The sequence below is a fragment of the Petaurus breviceps genome, unplaced genomic scaffold (genome assembly GCF_028583685.1).
Source record: "Petaurus breviceps papuanus isolate PSGF00001 unplaced genomic scaffold, PetGlider_PUasm1.0 90879, whole genome shotgun sequence".
NCBI classification, from domain to species: domain Eukaryota; kingdom Metazoa; phylum Chordata; class Mammalia; order Diprotodontia; family Petauridae; genus Petaurus; species Petaurus breviceps.
Genome location: NW_027187368.1, coordinates 15,026,224 through 15,041,809, shown reverse-complemented (window position 1 = coordinate 15,041,809; position 15,586 = coordinate 15,026,224). Strand labels below are relative to the sequence as shown.

The window sequence follows — 15,586 nt, the reverse complement described above, 5'->3', positions numbered from 1 at the left end:
CGATAGCACCTACCTTTCGGGAATGTTGTGAAATATCAAATGAAGTATTTGTAAAGCCTTAGGACAGTGCCTGGCATGTAATAGGTATTATATAAATGTTTATTCCCTTCTCCTCTCTATTGAAATAATCATATGGTTCTTGTTTTTATTGTTTCCACGAGTGTGCTGATTGTTTTCAAAATGCTGAACCAACTTGAGTTCACTTCTTTGGAATCCAAATTGTCTCAGTGAATAGCTTTCTGGATAAATTGCTGGTAAAATCCTCTCCTTGTGAGGATTTTAGGCAAAAAAATTTTCGACAATATTCATTAGTGAGAATGGTCTATAGTTCTATTTCTGTGATTTTTCTCTCCTAGGTTTGGGTATCAGGATTATTATCTTTTTTTTTTCCTCTTTGGAGGGGCAATTGGGGTTAAGAGACTTGCCCAAGGTCACACATTAGTGTCTGAGGCCACATTTGAACTCAGGTCCTCCTGACTCCAGGGCTGGTGCTTTATTCACTATGCCACCTAGCCGCCCCTGAGGACTATTGTCTTACAAAAGAAGTTTGGTAAACTGTACTTTATTTTTGAGAATAATTTTTGTAATATAGTTATTGGTTGCTCTTTAAATGTGGCAAGGTGGTACGGTGGATAGCATGCTGGCCTCAATTCATCTTCCTCAATTCAAATCTAATCTCAGACACTTACTATGTGAGCCTAAGAAAATCACCTAATCCCGTTTGCCTCCATTTCTTCATCTGTAAACTGGAGAAGGAAATGGCAAACTGCTGCAGTATTTTTGCCAAAAAAACAAAACAAAGATAGCAAAGAGTAGGACATAACTGGAGACTACACAACAAATGACAAAATTCACTGTAAATTCATCTGGCTTAGGAGTTTTTTCCTTTACTAGTTCATTTACTTTTGCTCATTTTTTGAAACTGCATTAAGATCTCTATTGATGTTCTTTTTAATATTGGTATTTATTTTCGGAAATTCCCATTGACTTCCTTTGAATTCTTGGCTTTATCTTTTTATGTATGTACTTAATCTGTTCCACTAATCAGCCTCTCAATTTTTTAACCTGTTCCAAATCATTTTGATAATTTCTTTGTAACATAATTTAAAACTTTGTATTGCCAGCCCCTTTAGTTCCCTCTTTTACATCAATTCCCTTGAGATTCTTGACCTTTTATTCATTCACATGAATTTTATGATTTTTTTCTATGTCTATAAAATAATTCTTTGGTAATCTGATTGGAACAGGACTGAATAAGTAAATAATTCAGATTTCTCATTTTTATTATATTGCCACAAACTACTCACAAGCATTTCATATTTCTCCAGTTGTTGAATCTGTATTTCTGTCGAGTGTTTTGTGATTATTCATTTAATTTCTAGATATTTTATGGTAGACTCTCAAATATCCTATATATTCTATAGCTTATATATTCTTTAGTTATTTTAAATTGAATTCCTTTTTGTACCTCTTCCTACTGAGTTTTAATTGATTATATACAGGAATGCTGATGATTTATCTCAATTTATTTTATATCCTGATACTTTGCTAAAGTTATTCCAATTAACTTTTAAATTGACTTTCTTGTGTTTTCTAAGTAAACCACCATATTTTCTACAAAAAGCAATTGTGTTTCTTCTTTGCCTATGCTTATTTCTCAGATTTCTTTTTCTTATCTTAATACTATACTTAGTGTTTCTAGAACAAAGTTAAATAGTAGTGAAAATAATGTGTATCCTTGTTTTATCCATGATTTTACTGGAATGGCCCTTAATTTTTCTCGATTATGTAAAATATTTGCTCTTGGTTTTAAAATAGGTACTATTTATTATGGTGAGGAAAAATACATTAATTCCTCTGCTGTTTAGTGCTTAACAGAAATGGGTGTTGGACTTTGTCAAGCTTTTCCAACAAGTATTGATTATAATCATGTAATTATATTTATATAACTAATACAGTTTAAGTTTATAGTCTTTATATTAAACCAAACCTACTTTCCCAGTATAAATCCAAAGTGGCAATAATGTATAATCTTTTTAAAATGTTATTGTAATAACTCAAAATCCGATAAAAGTGATGAAAACTAAAAATTAGCTTTTAAAATGTTATTACAACCTATTTGTTACATTTTATTTAAAATTTTTACATCAGTGGTCATTAGGGGTATTGGCCTACAGTTTTCTTTCTCTTACTTTATCTCCCCTTAGTTTACATATTAAAAATGTATGTGCTGTCAGAGAGGATGTGGGAAAAATTGGGACACTGATATACTGTTGGTGGAGTTGTAAAATGATCCAACCATTTTGGAAAGCAATTTGGAACTATGCCCAAAGGTCAACCAAACTGTGCATACCCTTAGATCTAAGAATACCACTTCTAGGTCTGTATCCCAGAGAGATAATAAAAAAAGGGGAAAGGACTACATGTCCAAAAAGATTTCTTGCAGCCCTTTTTGTGGTGGAAAATATTGGAAATTGATGGAGAATGACTGAACTGTATTATGTGAACATAATGCAATATTATGCAATAAAAAAATGATGAGTAGGCAGGTTTCAGAAAAACTTGGAAAGATTTGTACAGACTGATGCAAAATGAAATAAGAAGAAGCAGGAAAATATTGTACACAGTACCAGCAACACTGTGTGATGATCAAATATAAATGACTCAGCTCTTCTCAGCAACACAATGATCCAAGATGAGTACAAAGGACTCATAATGGAAAATTGCTATACACATCCAGACAAACAACTGATTGACTCTGAATGCAAATCAAAGCAAACTTTTTTCACTTTATTTTTTCCATTTGATCTATTTCTTCTTTCATAACTGTGATTAATAGGGAAATACATTACACAAAATTGCACATATGCAACCATTATCAAATTGCCTACCATTTTAGGAAGAGGGGAGAGTAGAAAGGAGAAAAATTTGGAATTCAAAATCTTGTAAAAATGAATGCTAAAAAATTGTCTTGACATATTAGTGGGGAAAAAAACTTAAATACTATTAAAAAATGTTTAAATTCCATCATGGAAAGTTTTTGGAAGAGTTATTTATTTTCCTCTTTTCCCAAGATTTATTAATTTGTAATTAATTTTTGAATGCTTGATAAAATTCAATGGTAAATCCATCTGTTCCTGGTGTTCCTCACATACACATACACACACACACACACACACACACTCATGCACACGCACACACCTCTTTGGGATTTTACTTATCGCTTTTTTAACTTCTTTTGGTGATACTGGATTATTTAAATAATCTGTTTTAATTTTTGATAGGCAGAATATGGTTTTCCTCTTTTTAAAAGTCAGATTCACTATTTTTTATTAGTATTTTTTAAATTAACTTCTAGTTTTATTACAATGGCATTTTTGTATTTCAATTTTGTTTCTCTCTTGATATTCAGAATTTTTACTTTGTTGTTTACTTCAAGGTTTTTGAATTGTCTTTCTGGGGTTTTTTGTTGCATGTCCAATTATTGCTTTGTTTTTTCTCTTTTATTGATAACAGTGGGATACATAAAAATTTTCCCCTTAAGGGTTGCTTTAGCTACATCCCATAAGCTTTTGCATGCTATCTCACTATTATTATTTTCCTAGATGAAGTGTTCTGTTGTTTTTATGATTTCTTCTTTGATATATTTTTCTTTAGAATTGTTAGTCTTCAGTTAATTTTTCTAACGTTCTATTCAGGTCCTTCTTAGTTTCATTCTTATTTAACTTTTTGTTAGATTTCTCTAAGTCTGGTACTTTTTAGTAAGATCTGCCACTATTAAACTGTACTTTGTCTACTTTCCCCTACAATTTGATTCACTTTTCCTTTAAGTATTAACAGAGCAGCTAGGTGGAGTATAGTGGATAGCGTATTGAGCCCAGAGTCAGGAAGACCTGAGTTCAAATTCAGCCTCAGACACTTACTAGTAGTGTGACTTAACCTGTTTGATTTAATAAACTGGAGAAAAGAAACAGCAGACCACTCCAGCATTTTTGCCAAGAAAAGTCCAAATGGGGTCACAAAGAGTCAGACACTATTAAAACAACTTAACAGCAGCAACAAAAATACTCATTTTAGGGGAGCTAGATGGCATTAGATAAGAGTGTTGTGCCTAAAGTCACGAAAACTCATCTTCTTTAGTTCAAATCTGGCTTCAGACATTTATTGGTTGTGTGACCCTGGGCAAGTCACTTAACCCTGTTTGCTTCAGTTCCTCATCTGAGCTGGAGAAGGAAATGGCAAACCACTCTAGTATCTTTGCCAAGAAAACCCCAAATGGTGTCACAGAGTCAGACACAACTGAACAAACACAATTAAGTATTAAGATGCTATGATGTTCAGTATTTATAAGTATTGCCATAGATATTGATTCATAAGCAATGGTACCTTTAAGTAAAACATTGTTTCTCTGCTTATTTTATCACTTTATTATTTATATTTAGCTTTATCTGAAAAGATTTCTACTCTTGCCTTTTTTAGCTGCTATTAAGTAAAAGATTCTCTTCCTCATTTTAAATTTATGTGAATCTTTGTGTTTCAAGTGTACTTCTTATAAATAACACGTTGCTTTCAAATCCATGTTGTTATACACTTGCATTTTATGGATAAATTAATCTCATTCACCTTCATTATTATCATCATTGTGTATTTCCCTCCATCTTGTACTTTTTCCAAACTTTCCCCCATTCCCTTCTTTACAGTTAATAATATGGTAAAAGAGGAATTTGCCTAATACTTGTGATCTATAAACAAAGTAATGTTTCCATTCTATTATGCTTCTTCTCTTTCCCTTGTCCCTTCCCTGATCCCAGGGCCTTACTCTTTCTTCCTTTTAATATCTCCTTCATGGTTCCCCTTGACATTGCAGTTTATGACTATTCTCTTACCTATCCTGCCTTTCCTCTTAAACTTCATTCTCGGGGCGGCCAGGTAGCACAGCAAGTAAGAGCACCCGCTCCAGTGTCGGGATGACCTGGGACCGAATCTGGGCTCTGATACTTAGCTCCACACCCAGAAATAACTGGCCGTGAAACCTTGAGCAAGTGAGTTACTTAACCCTGATTGCTTTAAAAAGAAAAAAAAACTTCATTCTCCCCATCTCTGATCTCCTTGTTTGAGTTTAATCTATTTCCACACCATAATATGTATATGTAAAACTGTTCATCCCTCCTTTGCCCAGCTCAGATGGACTACTTATTTTCCCCAACCTCCTCATCAATGTTTGAATACTTTTCATCTCATTCACCCATTGACATGTAAGACAGGGATCTTCCTCATCCATTCTATTTCTGTCATCTCCTAAGAAATTCAAAACAGAACATCAACCACAGGCTCTCTACCTTAGTTGTAATCCCTTTTCTTCTGCCTTTTGGATTATCATTCTCCCTTTATAGTGAGTTGCCAAGTCTTGTGTGAGCAAGCCTGAGGTCTGTTAATACTTGAACTTTTTCTTCTTTGCCCTTTGCATTATTTTTTCTTTGACTTGAAAACTCTGGTTATTGGCTATGATATTCTTGAAAATTTTCCATTGGGATTTTTTCAGAAGGTAACCATTAGATTCTGTTTTCACTATGCCCTCCAGTTCTAAGAGATTATGAGTAGTTTTCATATATGACTTCCTAAAATATGATATCCAAGTTTTTCCCCCAGGGGATGTGTGTCATATTTTTCATTTAGTCTGATGATTCTTATATTCTCTCTTCTTGAACCATTTCCTAGATTAGTTGTTTTTTATATTACATTCTGTACATTTTCTTCTTTAAAAAAAAACTTTTGGTTTTAATATTATTTCTTGTTATCTCATTGGGTCATTGTTTTCTATTTGGCCCATTCTAGTTTACAGGGCATTTTCAGGCAAGATTTCCTACCATCTGCTCTAAGGTATTAATCTCTTTGCCATTTTTCCTCCCTAACATTTTGCATTACTTGTTTGATTTCCTCAGGCATTTTATGTAGTCTTTACAGCCAAACCATTTTTTTCTCAGAGGCTCTATGCAGACTTGTTGTGGAATTTACTCTCTTCTGGGTTTACCCATTGGGTATCTCAATCCAAGGTTATTTCTTTATTATTTGGCATTTTCTTCGGTTTACTCACATTACCAGCCTCAGTGTCTGGATTAGGAGGTGGGGTGGGTCAGGGTATGCAGCAATGTCGTTAGGTCCCACTATTTTTGTACTTCTGCATAACACAAGTAGGCCCTGTTTCATCCTGAGTGTGGTGACTAAGATTATTAGGCCCTGTCTTCTGCAGTAATTACCTAGTCTTGTCTCCTGTTATGATTCAGGAACAAAGTGTTTGAGGGATATGGCTCAATGCCTTTTTCCTATAGGGTCTAAAGGACTTCCCTATGTGGGGGACCAATTTGTTTCCCATAAGCCATATAGCTACCCTAATGTATTCAGGGCTTCTGCAGGATTCTTACTGTCTTTTTGTACAGTCCTGGCCTGGATAGAAAAGTTTAGTTAATTCTTTTAGTATTTTTTATTATTCCTTCTAAGACCTTTTTAAAGCTTTATTGTAGGAAGAAGTCTCCTATAGGTACTAACATAGTTTCTTTCGAATTTAGTTTTGCTGGAATACAATAGAGCAATTTCTGATTATTTTTAGGAACTTAAAAGATATGCTATTTGACATCTATGTATGTGGGAAGTATCCTAAAAATTGTAAAGGAATCTAGAAGAAAATATAAAATCATTATTAACACCACATCAGAAAGGCTTTGATCATGGTCCCTAAAAAAAACTGCGTATTGCTGTTGTTTAAGAGATAAACTAACTAAATTTGGGGAATATTTCTTGCTCACAGCTACCTCAAATATAACCATAGTCTTTAGATCCATGATGTCATGGGTGCAGATGCTCCCTAAACTGATTTAGATTACAGCTTTTCCACATCTTAACAAATGGCTTTCTTGATTTGCTGGGTCCACCACCCTGGTCTAAGCCCATAACAAGGTTTGGAGAAAAGATAGTGCTGCTTAGTCTTCCTACCACAAGTCTCTCCCCACTCCAGTCCATCCTCCACTCAACTGCCAAAGTGAGTTTACTGAAACATAGGTCTAACCATGTCACCTTCAACTCAACAAACTCCACTGGCTCCCTTTGACCTCCAGTATCAAACGTGAAAGTCCTGTTGGGCACTCAAAGCCCTTCATAAAATTCTCTGAAACACACACACACACACACACACACACACACACTTCCTGTGTTTTTTTTAAACTTTATACTATCATCATCCCATGTACTCCATAACTGAGTAATACTGTTGTCCTTGCTTGCCATTCCTCACATAACTCTCCATCTCCTAACTATAGGCATTTTCACTGATTGTATTCTCTGGCTGGAATGCTATCTCTTCCTCATCTCTGCTCCCTAACTTCCTTTAAACCCCAAATAAAAACTTACCTTTTCTAAGAAATCATTCTGGATCCCCCTTACTTCTAGTGATTCCCCTGTCTTAACTATCTCAAATTTATCCTATAAAGATTTTTGTACATAGTTGCTTCCAAATTGTCTTCCCCAATAGAATCTTTTTTTTTTTTAAAGCAATCGGGGTTAAGTAATTTGCTCAAGGTTACACGGCCAGTTATTTCTGGGTGTGGTGCTGAGTATCTGAGCCCGGATTTGATCCAGGTCATCCCGACACTGGAGCCAGCGCTCTTACTCGCTGAGCCACCTGGCCGCCCCTAAGCAATTGGGGTTAAGTAACTTGCTCAAGGTTACACGGCCAGTTGTTTCTGCCCAATAGAATCTTTAAAAGTATTATCCTCAGTCCTGCAAGGTAGGTGCTATTATTATCCCCATTTTAAAGATAAGGAAACCAAGGCAAACAGGTTAAATGACTTGCCCAAAGTCATACAGGTAGTACCATTTCTGAGGTTGCATTTGAAGTCAAGGTCTTTCTGACTCCAAGTCTAGCACTCTATCCATTGTACCACCTAGCAATAATTAATGCATCTTCATTCTCTCGTGGCTAAAAATGTACAAAGTCTGTAACTCCTCCCTAACTACACATATCATCCATTCAGGGACTTAACTTTCTGATCAGGAACTTCTTAGGCAGTCTGATTATACAGTACCTTGATCACAGCCATGGAATAGAAGTGGTCCTATTCTAGGTTCTCCAGCTCCTGAGGTTCCTTTAAATTTGGCTTTTTTTTAAAAGAGGTCACTATTGATTAGAGAAATGCAGATCAAAACAACTCTGAGGTACCACATCTCACCAGTCAGATTGGCTATGATGACAAAACAGGAAAATGACAAATGCTGGAGAGGATGTGGGCAAATTGGAACACTAATGCATTGCTGGTGGAGTTGTGAACTGATCCAGCCTTTCTGGAGAGCAATCTGGAATTATGCCCAAAGGGCTATAAATACTTTCATATCCTTTGATCCAGCAATACCACTCCTAGGGTTATATCCCAAAGAGATCATAAAAGTGGGAGAAAGACCCATATGTACAAAAATGTTTATAGCAGCTCTTTTTGTGGTGGCAAAGAATTGGAAATTAAGGGGGTGCCCATCAATTGGGGAATGGCTGAACAAGTTGTGGTATATGCATGTTATGGAATACTATTGTGCTATAAGAAACGAGGAGCAGACGGTCTTTATATTTACCTGGGGAGGCTTATACAAACTGATGCTGAGTGAGAAGAGCAGAACCAGGAGAAATTTGTACACAATTACAGACATAACGTATGTGTGATGACCAACTCTGATAGACTGGACTCCTCTCAGCAATGCAATAATACAAGTCAATCCCAAAAGACTCATGATGGAGAGAAATATGTGCATCCAGAGAAAGAACTAGAAAGAACTGAGTTTATATCCAGGTGGAAGCAAAATACCTGATCTTTTTCCTTCTCTTATTTGGTTTTGTGTCCTCTTTACCATTTTTCATTCCAGCTGATACAATCCGTCTTTATAACCTGACTAATATATAATGTTAAAGTATTTACAGATCCTATACTTGACTATATGCTGCCATGGGGAAGAGGGGAGGGAGGGGGCCAAAATGTGAAACTCAAGGAATTGTGGGATTAAATCCTGTAAACTAAAAGGAAACAAATAAAAAAAAAACTTTTTAAAGAGGTCAAACCTTTTCTCATATCTGAGTATTTTTGAAACTTGAAAACAAGTTTTAAACAAAAACATAAAGTGGTTTCTTTACAGTGCCACTGATTACAAGGATCATAGAACAAGAAATTGAAGGTTTCTCAAAGGTTGAGTACAACACCCTCATTTTATAGATGAAGAAACTGAGGACCACAAAGGTTAAGGGACCTGCACAAGGGGTCACTCCCAGGTGTGTTAGCATAAGGATTTGAAACCAGGTCCTGACCTCCAGATCTAATTCATGTTGCTCTGTTCATACTATATCCCAATAAAGACCAGTGGAAGAACAAATGGATAGATGAGGGAAATCTATTCTCATTGTTAAGAAGAAATAATAAAAATACATGCACCTATGGGCAAAAATGGCAACTTCAAATGATGGTATTTTTACTAGAATTATCAAATCAACAAATATAGAGCACCCCCTATGTATACTGTCATAGAGAGAGTGCAAGTAAGAACAGGACCCAGGACTTCCTTCTGGGAAGACTAAAGATGGAGTTAAGCAATTGAAGATTTAAATTCAAATAACTGTTCAAGTCAACAAAATTAGTCTCAAGGCTGTACATTAAGGATATACCAACAATAATCCCTGAAAGGGGTAGGATCTTAGCTGGGTCTTGAAGTCTGAATAGGATTAAAGTGAAAAGTTGTCCAGACAGGTGTTACGGAGCTGAGCAAAAGTACAAAGACAGGAAAATAAAGATATATTCGGGGAAGAATGAGTAAACTGGTTTGTCTACTACAGAGGGTTCTAATAGAAATAATATCCGGAATGTAGGCTAGAAAGACAGCTAGGGGCCAGAGTTTGAATAAATGTCTTTTTTTTTTTTTTTTTTTTGCTTTTTGGAGGGGGGAAAGCAGGGCAATTGGGGTTAAGTGATTTGCCCAAGGTCACACAGCTAGCATGTGTGTTAAGTGTCTGAGACCGGATTTGAACTCAGGTCCTCCTGACTCCAGGGCCAGTGCTCTATTCACTGCACCACCTAGCCACCCCAAATGTCAGATTTTTTAAAAATTGAATTTTATTTTGTAGGAAAGAATCACAGAAGATTTTTGATAATTAAATTAAATTGACTTAAATTGACAGGACTGTGCAGGACTGATTAAATAAGGGAATGAGAGGCAACAGAGGAGGAAAGAAGAGAAATCAATTAGGAAGTCCACTGCAGTACTCCAAGCAAGAATTAAGATTTCAAAATAAGTTAGTAAAAGTGGAAATGGTAAGGAAATGGATTCTAGATATATATTTTAAGGAATAAATTGGCAGAACCTGGCAACTTGACTGAACAATGCAAGTTGGGACCCTGGGTAAGCTGAGAGTTAGAATGAAATTACCATAAACAGAAAAACATGGTCAGGAAGAGTAACTAACTAGCTCTTTTGGAAAAATTAAGTTGATTTTAGAGCCATCATATCTGAGGTGAAAGTGAGATACCCAAACAAAAATAAGATAAAAAATAAGATAAAACAGATCATTTAAAAGGTGGGACTGAAGCTTAAGGGAGAACTCAGGGAAGTATAGATTTCAGACTCTGAAATGGTTGAGCACCTGTTGAGTGGAGGCAGTGTAGTCATCTCCATTCAATTCAATAAACACAAGTAATGTGCCTACTATGTTCAAGGCACTGCGCTAGGCATGAAGCATATGAAGCACACACAGGTCCTACATTCAAGGAGCTTTTAATCTGAGGAGGCATAGTGGCAGGATGGAAGAGAAGGACAAATAAACTGCTATGATTCACTAGTGATATAAAAGTAAAGGAGGCCTTAAAGAGCTATGACTAAATCTGAGAACAGTGAAAAGAGAAGGGTGGCAGGGACGGTGGTGGTAAAGGAATAAGGAGTTCTTCAAAGTCATCCCACAGGTCAAAGATTGGAAGCAGAGACAGACCTCAAATGGAAGGATTTTCACCAGAAGATTTAAAGGGCATGGGAAAGGACTAGGGAGAGGAAGCAGTTTATTCCAGTGACAGTTGAAGTAACATGGATAGATAAGGGAGAGTATGTGTAGAAAGAGAAGAGAAACTAACAAAGACACATAAAAAGGAGCCAGTGAGGGAGAACAATACAGTATCACAGAAACCAAGGGTGGAAAGATACAGTGTCCAAGTCTACACAAAGATAAGACAAAGTCTAAGAAAATGCCACTGAATTTGGCAACTGGGAATTATTAATAAATACAATTTCAGAATATGAGAAAAGAGTTGACTCAGACCACAGGGACCTAAAGAGAGAGTAAGCAATGTAAAAGCAAAGGCAATAATTGCAGATAATTCACTTCAGAAGTTTGACAGTAAAAATAAGTAAATATGATAACACCTGGAAGAGTGAAATAAAGCGAAAGCTAGTGGCATTTGGGAAAGAGGGAAACCTGTACATCTTTGTAAGTAGAACAGGTGGGATTAAAGACTGATGATATGGGCAAGAAGTAATAATTAAAGGAACAAGGTCAAAATGGAGAAAAGAAGTAGGAGGGATCAGTCCCAGATTAAGATGAATACCACTTCTTCTGATATAGCTGGGAAAGAAGAAAGGGTAAGTATAGGTAGAAATTTTAAAATTTAAAACAAAAAAAGGGATGAAAAAGGTTTCAACCTTCTCATTAAAGAGAACAAGTGAATAGGACTAGGACTCTTGAGTGAGACTTTTAATAGGAACACCAGTATTAAAGGGTGACTGGGCTAGGAACAAGAGATAAATAGAATTGTCAAGTAGCAATGGAAGCTCAGCTGAAATTAAAAGGTGGATATCTGTAATGGACATCAACCTGGGCTACATAGGAGGACAATGCTTATTCAGAGGCTTATTTAGCTCCCGTTCAACTTCTGATCTCCTTTTGTGAACAAACAAAAGTGTTCAGGCTACTATATTCCTTTCATTTTAAATGTTTCTAATCCAATTTCTCTACTCACCATGTATTAAGTGACCGTCACCAGCTAACCCCGCTGGACCCTGCAGAAAGAGGTTTGTTCATTTGAGTGTCGTGTCCTTTTGAGCAAAAGACATCACAGCAACTCCCTCTCTCAATCCCAAGCAGTCCTTCTATGAGGTCACCATGGAATTCTGTTGGCTATCACTTGGCCATAGCAGACTGGTTACATTTGGAGGTACATCAGGGCAAACATGAAAAGGATTCCACAGGCCAAAACTGGAAGAGAATGCTACAAAGCACACCCACAGCAACTTTTTCATTACATTTTTGCGATTTGCCTTTTATTGATATGAGACGTGTGAGCTTACAGATCACAAAGGATGACCATCAGAATTACAGGACATTATCTCAAGGAGAAATGAATACAAATAATCCTATAGGACAGTACGTATACAAACAAAACACTCGTGCAACAAGTGGAAAATGATAAAGGGTCCAAAAAGCTAAGACAACACTTCTACTCCCTTTTGTATATGTCCCAATTCTTCCTTGGAATTGGGAAGTAACAGCACTTAGTGAGAGAAAGTAAAGTAGAAGTAAAGACAATTTTAGAACTTATGCTTTAGTACCATTTAGTCCCTGGCAACCCAAAGTAGTGTAATTACTGAGAGATCATCTCATTACAATTCATGGTGTACCACAGCACTTCAACAAGGACAAATGAGTAAAAAGTAAATAAATAAAACAGTGCCAAACTAAATCACAAGTGATGTTATTTATTAAATCATTAATGAATAATCTAGCAAAACTCTATCTCACCCAAAATATCTAAAACCCAACAATCACAGAGTGAAAATATCTTGGCTCTACCACATGGAACACCAAACACTTCCATCTGTCAAGTTAAAAATAAAAGATAATGTTGAAAATGTGGGAGAAAGTTCTAAGCAGTTGGGAATTCCCATTTGAAAACTCCTGACTCCAGTACAGATCAGTAAGTCCTACATAACTCAATGTGGGAGAGTTGCCTACAACACTGAAATGTTTTTTAGCCTGTCCATAGTCATACAGCCAGTATGTAGTAGAGGTAATATATGAACCCAAGTCTCCCTGATTTAAAGGTCAATCTTTTATGCACTATGCCATAATACTTTAAAGTATATATAAAATTTTGCTATATCTTAAAAAATAAGAGGTATCTAACTACAAGTTCCCAAAAGAATTATTATTAGACTGGACACTTACAGAAGGATTTTAATCATCAAGTTTCTTAAACTGTCAAGTGGGGGAAAAGTCATATTAGTTATCTCTGAAAAGAATCTGATATCCAAGATATTTAAGGAATTAACACAAATATTGAACTTTTCCCAAAGGATATGAACAGCTCAAATGACGAACTGAAAACTATTAACAACTCTATGAAAAAAAAAAACATGCTCACAAAGAGCAAACTAGCAAAGATGACGAAAGATTTACTGATGTCACATTGCAAGGGCTACAAGACAGGGACATTACTACACTGTTGATAGAGTTGGGAATTCGTCCAAGTGTCCTAGAAAGTAATTTGGAGGGGAGGATAGGTGGGGCAGTGAATAGAGCACTGGCCCTGGAGTCAGGAGGACCTGAGTTCAAATTCAGCCTCAGACACTTAACACAAAACTAGCCGTGTAACCTTGGGCAAGTCACTTAACCCCAACTGCCCTCCAAAAAAGCAAAAAAAAAAGTAATTTGGAATCATAATAAAAAGTGATCAAAATATCTATACCCATTACAGTGGTCTACTAGACAAAGACACAAGAAAGTTAAAGACAGAAAGGCTTCATTCACATACACCAAAATAATAACAGAAGCACTGTTTGTTGTAACAAAGAAATGGAAACAAAGAGAGGTTCCATGAACTAAAGAATGGCTAATCAAACTGGGATACATAAATGTAATTCAAAATTACTGCACTTTAAGAAATTATGAATATGAAGAATTCAGAGAAACATAGGAAGATTTATATGAACTTAGAGTAACGAAGAACCAGAAAAACAATATACACAATGACTACAACAACGTAAATGAAAAGAACAAAGACCAAAAAGAAGCATAATAATAATTCACTTGGTCCTAGAGAGTTGAGAAAATGAACCTCCATTCTTTCTCTTCTGGTATGAAGGATTATAGGTCTTAGTACATTGCAGATGCTATACAATTCAGTTGATAAATTGGCTAGTTATGCTGAAATTCTTTCCCCTTTTTTTTTAATTATCTTTTGTTACCAAGTATAGCTTTCTGGGAAAGGGAAGGGGGGGACAGCAACTGATGCAGAAAGGAAAGTGATGTACCAAAAAAAGACATCAATTTTTTAATCAGGATCTCCCTGATGCTACTACTACTAAACACACACTCACATGCACATGCACACACACGCACACAGTGGGGGAAGGGTGGGGAGAAGACAAGGAATAGAAAGGAACTTGAACAAAATAAGCATTCATCAATTGCTTGGTCACAGGATGATCTAGAAAATATTACTACACCCTAAAAGGCAACAATGCAAATTAATACCTCTAAGCAATCCTGGTGAGTGTTCTTTGATAAACTTAAAGAATAAAAAGTATTCAGAAGTGACTGAAAAATCACAGAATCTTAAAAGAGTTGGAAGGAACCTCACTGGTCAACTAGTCCAACTCATACCTCAATTTGACAATGTTAAAATATATGGTCCATGGGGTGGCTAGGTGGCGCAGTGAATAGAGCACCAGCTCTGGAGTCAGGAGGACCTGAGTTCAAATCCAGCCTCAGACACTTGACACACTTACTAGCCGTGTGACTTTGGGCAAGTCACTTAACCCCAACTGCCCTCCAAAAAGCAAAAATAAACTAAAATATATGGTCCTTTAAAGTAAGGGTTGTTTTGTCACTGTATCCCCACTGCCTGACACAATGAAAAAAAGCTGAGTAGGTCCTTAATAAATGCTTCATTAATTGAATCGCTTCAACAATAAATATTCTTCTCAAACGGTCATCCAGTCTAAAATTACATCCAGTCTCAAACGGTCATGCAGTCTAAAATTACATCCGCTCTTCCCCCCCAGTAACAAAACTTACTAATTTCTGAGGAAATAGTTTCCTATTCCACTACTGACCAACTCTTCCCTCTTGATTAGTAACAAAAAAAAAAAAAAAAAAAGAAATACCAAAATATTTATGCCAGCACTTTTTGTAGTATCAAAGAACTGGAAACAAGGTAGATATCTATCAATTAGGGAACAACTAAACAAGTTATGGCACATGAATATGATGAATACAGGGGAAAATGGGAAGACAAACTAATGCTTAAGGAAAACAATAACATAACATAAATGGAACAAAAACAAAACAATCAAAATTGCGATGAGTAAGCTTAAACCCAAAGAATGAGATACCAAAGGGCATCTCCCTTAACCTTTTTTCAGAAGTAGGAAAATACAGATATGAAACAATGTATACTTTGTCAGCCTGAAAGTTTTCAATGTTGCTTCTGCCAAACTATTTTTTCCTTTTTTTATCTTGTTATGAGGGATTACTCTCTGTGAGGATTAGGAAAGAAGAATACATTAAAAAAAAAAT

General features: G+C 35.9%; 1 protein-coding gene across 1 annotated transcript in view; it reads right to left on the bottom strand.

Annotated features, from left to right (window-relative positions):
- The window catches only part of EFCAB8 (EF-hand calcium binding domain 8), a 132,214-nt gene extending 118,609 nt beyond the window's left edge, over positions 1-13,605 (bottom strand). Inside the window, exon 1 of the mRNA XM_069073962.1 lies at positions 12,030-13,605. The gene's annotated coding sequence lies outside the window, so the exon portion shown is untranslated. The remainder of the gene's footprint in view (positions 1-12,029) is intronic.
- Positions 13,606-15,586: the final 1,981 nt, after the last annotated feature.